A 5,894-nucleotide genomic window follows, 5' to 3' on the forward strand; every position below is an offset into this window, starting at 1 on the left:
ATATAGAGTATTGTCTACGAAAGATATAAGCAAACATAAGATAAGAAAGTAACATAAAGATAAGATAAGATGATAAAGGCTAAAATTAAAACTGAATTTATGTATTCTGTTGGGCTGAATTTGTGGGCCGTGAGACTTCTTTATTGTTATCATGGGCTAAGGTAGAAGAATGGTTTAATACGCCCCTGCAAACTGGAGGATGAAAGATATCGAGAACTCCAAGCTTATTGAGATTAAGATGGAAGGGTTGAGGAGACAAAGGTTTTGTGAAGATGTCAGCTAATTGCCCAGAAGAAGGAATGGGGATAAGTTTCATCACTCCAGCTTGAGCTTTTTGTCGAACCAAGTGACAATCGACCTCTAAATTTTTGGTCCGTTCATGAAAAACTGGATTAGCAGCAATATGAAGAGCACTTTGATTATCACAATATAAAACTGGTGGGCGGATAGGAGAGATGCGTAAAAATTGTAACAGATTTAGTATCTATTGAAGTTCACAAGTTGTGTTGGTAAGTGCATGATATTCTGCTTCAGTGGATGAGCTGGCAACGATGGTTTGTTTCTTGTTCTTCCAAGAGACTAAAGAGTTGCCTAAGAAGAAACAATAGCCTGTTAAAGATCGCCGAATGTCAGGATATCTAACTCAATCAGAATCACTGAAGCCGAAAAGCTGAATTTTTTATTCTTTTAGAAAGAAAAGTCCTTTGCCGGGGCTAGTTTCAGATATCGTAACACATGCTTGGCAGCTTGAAGATGAGATTCAGTAAGATTTGCCATAAATTGACTTAATTGTTCAGTGGTATACATGATGTCTGGTGGAGTAGTGGTAAGGTAGATAAGACGCCCAACCAAACGGCGATACACATAAGGGTCAGATAGCAAGGAACTTTTTTCTTGATATAGTCTTGTAGAACTATCCATTGGAACAAAGGCAGGTTTAGCACCTAATAAACCAGAATCCTCTAAAAGATCAAGACAATATTTTCTCTGAGATAAGCAAATTCCCTTTGCTGATTGAGCTACTTCAATACCCAAAAAATATTTTAAAAGGCCCAAATCTTTAATTCAGAAGTGTTGGTACAAAAAAGACTTAATGGAAGCAAGTTCAAAAATAGAATTACCGGTGAAAATGATGTCATCAACATAGACTAGAAGTATAGAAATTTGAGCTCCAGTAAATTTAACAAATAGACTATAATCAGATAAGGTTTGCTAATATCCATGAGATAGCAAAAGATGAGAAAGTTTGTCATACCACATACGATTAGATTGTTGTAAACCATACAATTACTTTAGTAACTTGCAGCATTAATTTGGGCGAGGAGATGTGAACCCGGGTGGCAAAGTCATGTAAACATCTTCAGAAAGATCCCCATGTAAGAAAGCATTATTGACATCTAACTGATGTTTGGGCCAATGCTTCATAGAGGCTAATGCCAAAACTAATCTGATGGTGGCAGGCTTGACAACAGGAGAGAAGGTTTCCAAGAAATCAACACCTTCAGTCTGGGTGAATCCTTTGGCCACAAGGCGAGCCTCATATCGATCAACTGAACCATCAGGCTTGCGTTTGATGCGATAGACCCAATTTACAGCCAACCGGTTTAACACCTGCAGGACAATCAATAAGTCGCCAAGTTTTGTTCAACTCAAGAACATCTAGCTCATCTTTCATAGCACTACGCCTATTGGGATGTTGATTGGCATCTTTAAATAACTTTGGCTCAACGTCAGAATGTAGAGATAATAGAAACTTTTTATGTGAAGATGAAAGAGAAGAAAAAGACATGACTGAAGATAAAGGATACCTGCACTTTAAGGGAGATTGATTTGTAGAGGTGAGAGGGGAATTGCACAAGTAATCAGAGAAATATACTGGAGATCGGTGAGGTCGATCAGAATGACGAGGATAGGGTTGCTCAGGCGGTGAGGAAGGTGACGGGGGATGAGGAGGTGTCGGTGGACTAGTGTCTAGTGCGGAAGAAGAGGAGGGTGTGGGCCTCGAAAGAGATTCGGTTGTCATGGATTTAAGTTAGTTAGGACACGATAGTGAGGAAGAAGGAGATGTTGTTAGAGAAAATAAAGAATTAGATGAAGTTGGGTCAATGGGTATGGGTGAGGGTTCAACTGGAAGGGTTGGTATTTTTGGGTTATGTGTGTTGACAGAAAAATTGTTTGGTTCAGAATTTGTTATTGGGTTGGAGGAATTGGGCCATTTGTGTGGACCAAAGGAAAGACTAATTCATTAAATATAACATTTTGAGAAATTTCAATCCTTTTGTCATCCAAAAGATAAATGATATATCCTTTTAAACCATTTTGAAAACCAATGAAAACATCCTTTTTGGCTCTTGGATCAAATTTTGATCTATTTGTCATTAGGGTAGACACAAAACATAAACATCCAAAAATTTTAAGGTCATGATAATTTGGTAGATGATTAAATAAAATCTCAAATGGTGTTTGAAAATTAATTGCAGAGGATAGAATTCTATTAAGCAAACAAACAGTATGTTTAACAGCATAAGACCAAAGAGATAATTGTAAATTAGATTGAAACATAAGAGCACAAGCTATATTTAAAATATGTTGATGCTTGCGTTCTACCCGTCCATTTTGTTGAGGAGTTTCAACACAACTACGTTGATGAATAATGCCCTTGGAAGCATAAAAATCATGTAAAATAAATTCTGGTCCATTATCGGAACGGACAGTTTTGACTTTAGAGCTGAATTGTGTTTCAACTAAAGCAATAAAATTCTTTACATGATTTTGCACTTCTCCTTTTGATTTTAACAAAATAACCCATGTAAAGCGACTAAAATCATCAACGATAGTTAAGAAACATTTATGATTATGAATAGAATTTCGTCGAAACGGGCCCCAAATGTCAAAATGTAATAAATCAAAAATTGCATTAGCTTTATTAAATTTTTGAGAAAATAAAAGTTTCTTCTGTTTAGAAAAATGACAAATATCACAAGTTTTATTATAATGCATAGAAATAAAAGGAAATTGCTTATTTAAATAATTAAGTCTTTGTTCAGAAAGATGACCCAAACGAAAATGCCATAGCTCAGATGGTGTAATGGCTGATTTTGTTTTGATAGTATGAATGGAATGTGAAGTTGATGGAGTGCGAGTGGGAGTACTTTCAACAACATATAAGCCTTCTCTCATTCTACCCAAACCAATCGTCCTCAAAGTGTTGGCCTGAAAAGTGCAAGAAGAAGATGAAAAAGTGAGTTGACATTGAAGATTGGAAGTAATTTTGGATATGGAAATAATGTTAAAATTAAAGTAAGGCAGATAAAGAACATCATGAAGGATTAAGGATGAAGAAAATTGCACAACACCCTTATAGGAAGCAGTGACTTTAGTGTTATTTGGTAAGTGAATGATAATGGGAGAGACTTTGTAATATGAAATAAACCAAGATAAGTTTGATGCAATATGGTCTGTGGCACCAAAATCAATAATCCAAGAATTTAAAAATGTATTTTTGTTGGAAAAATTATTTAAAATAGAAAATGTGTTTAAAGAACAAAGATAATGAGTACTTAGACTAGGCAAAAACCCATTTTGATTTGATGAACCATTATCTCTATATTTTGAAGAGGGAGACTCGGCCTTTTTGAGAAGTGCTATGAGAGCTTGTTGTTGGGCTAGTGAGAGGTCTAAAATTGGGTTTGGATTGGGCTGCTGGGTATGCCCTTCAACATGACCTAGGGCTGCCCTCTCATCATAAACTGGAGGGGGGATTGAAGGAGGAGTGGCGGCAATAGCAGCAGAGTGATGTGGACTACCAGGGTGACGTGGATGCCCTGGCAGGTACCCATATTTCGAATAGCAGACTTCAATCGTGTGGCAACTATGACCACAATGTGCGCAGAACTTAGAGGAACCAACACGTCCTACACTGGAGGAAAAACCACTGCGACCCTTGCCGGAAGAAAAGCCATTGCGACCGCGACCGCGACCTTGTGAGGGGTGCTGCGAATTGGCGCGGCAGTGATGGAACGTGGATTGTCTAGAATCCCAATGGCAACTTGTAGCTGTCGTTCATGTTGGATGACCAACGCAAAAACTCTGGTTGCTGGAGGTAATGGGTCTAGGAGAAGTACTTAGATCGCACCACCAAAAACCGTTCATCCAATCCCTTAAGAAAGCGAATTATGAAATCTTGTGATATGTGAGATGTTGCTGGTCATGAACAGACCGGAAGAGGGCGAGAACTGACGAGTTCCTCCCAAAGAGACTTCAGTGACGTGTAGAACTCGGTGACAGACAGAGTGCCCTGCTTAAGTGCATAGATTTCTTCTTGCAACTCAGCAATTCGGAGAAGATCACTCTGAGCAAATTGTTCTTTCAAATCGGTCCAGACAGAGGAGGCAGTGGCAAAATAGATGACACTTTGGGTTATAGAAGGGGACAAAGAACGGAACAACCAAGATAAGACCGATTTGTTGCAACGTTCCCAAGCCGAGAAGAGAGGATCATCAGGTAGAGGAGAGGAGATAGAACCGATAAGAAATCCATATTTATTTTTGGAAATCATAGCCATAGTGAAGGATCTATTCCATGAATAGTAACTGTTTCCTGTGAGAACAGGGGTAACCAAGACTAAGGTAGAATTTTCGCTTGGATGGATATAATAGGAATTGGTTGTATCCTGAGCTAAATTGGAAGGTTGATTATTCATGGTAGGCGGGAGAGTTGAAGGAGTTTTAGGATCTGAATCGATTGGTTTATCCATGGATGTCAGCAGAGCTCAAGAAGAGCTCTGATACCATAATAAAATTGAAAGAGTACATAAAGAGTACGCAAAAATAAAGAATGCTTTGTTATGTATTTCTTGATTGATTGAATGAATTATAAAAGTAAAACTGAATATATATAGAGTATTGTCTACGAAAGATAAATGCAAAGATAAGATAAGAAGGTAACATAATAAAGATAAGATAAGATGATAAAGGCTAAAATTAAAACTGAATTTATGTATTCTGTTGGGCTGAATTTGTGGGCCGTGAGATTTCTTTATTGTTGTCATGGGCTAAGGTAGAAGAATGGTTTAATAAGAACTCCGATGATGGCAGAGAGCTCCGGCGACGTTTCTAGTCTTCTTCTTTTTCTTGGCTAGGTGCTGCCATGGCGTAGGGGACGTGGAAGGGACGTAGAAAGGACGCAACGGTGTATTGAAGAAGAAGAAGAAGCGGTGAACATGAGAACACGACGAGGTACTGCTATGGTGAAAGGGGACGCAACAATGTGTTGAAGAAGAAAAAGCGACGAACACGAAGAACGCGGCGAGGCAGTGGCGTGCCATGGCGGTCTTCTTCTTCAGGTGCCATAGAGGAAGGGGACGTAGTAGCGTGGTGTGTGAAAAAGAAGAAGGTCACCGGAAATGTCGCCTCAGCTCTCTACCATCATTGGAGCTTGCTTCTGACAGTTACATCATCTTTTTTATTCATTGTGACGTCATTCTTTTATGGTTGGGTGATTTTGTCAAATTTTAAAATTTTTCAGGGATTATTTTGTCAATAATAAAAAGCAGACATCATTTTGTCACTGCTAAAATCTTAGTCATGCCATGATATGTTATTATTACCTTAAGTTATATAATCTAAATATTTTAAAATCTTTACACTACTACAAAAACGCAAGATAGCGGCACACAATTAGCAGCTGTTTTGACAATTGTCGCTGTCTGATAGTTTCCCAGCAGTTTTAGTGGTGATAGTGGGAAGAGCAGCTATTTGATTTCATTTTGCCACAAATTTTTAAAAAATGCTGCTAACCTAATTTTTTTTTTGCGATATTTTAATTCCCCTTTCCCAAAAACACAATACTCAGCAGCTTCAACAAATAAAAAAAGAAAGAAAGAAATGTTAAGA

This window comes from Arachis ipaensis, chromosome B04 (assembly GCF_000816755.2).
Source record: "Arachis ipaensis cultivar K30076 chromosome B04, Araip1.1, whole genome shotgun sequence".
NCBI lineage: Eukaryota > Viridiplantae > Streptophyta > Magnoliopsida > Fabales > Fabaceae > Arachis > Arachis ipaensis.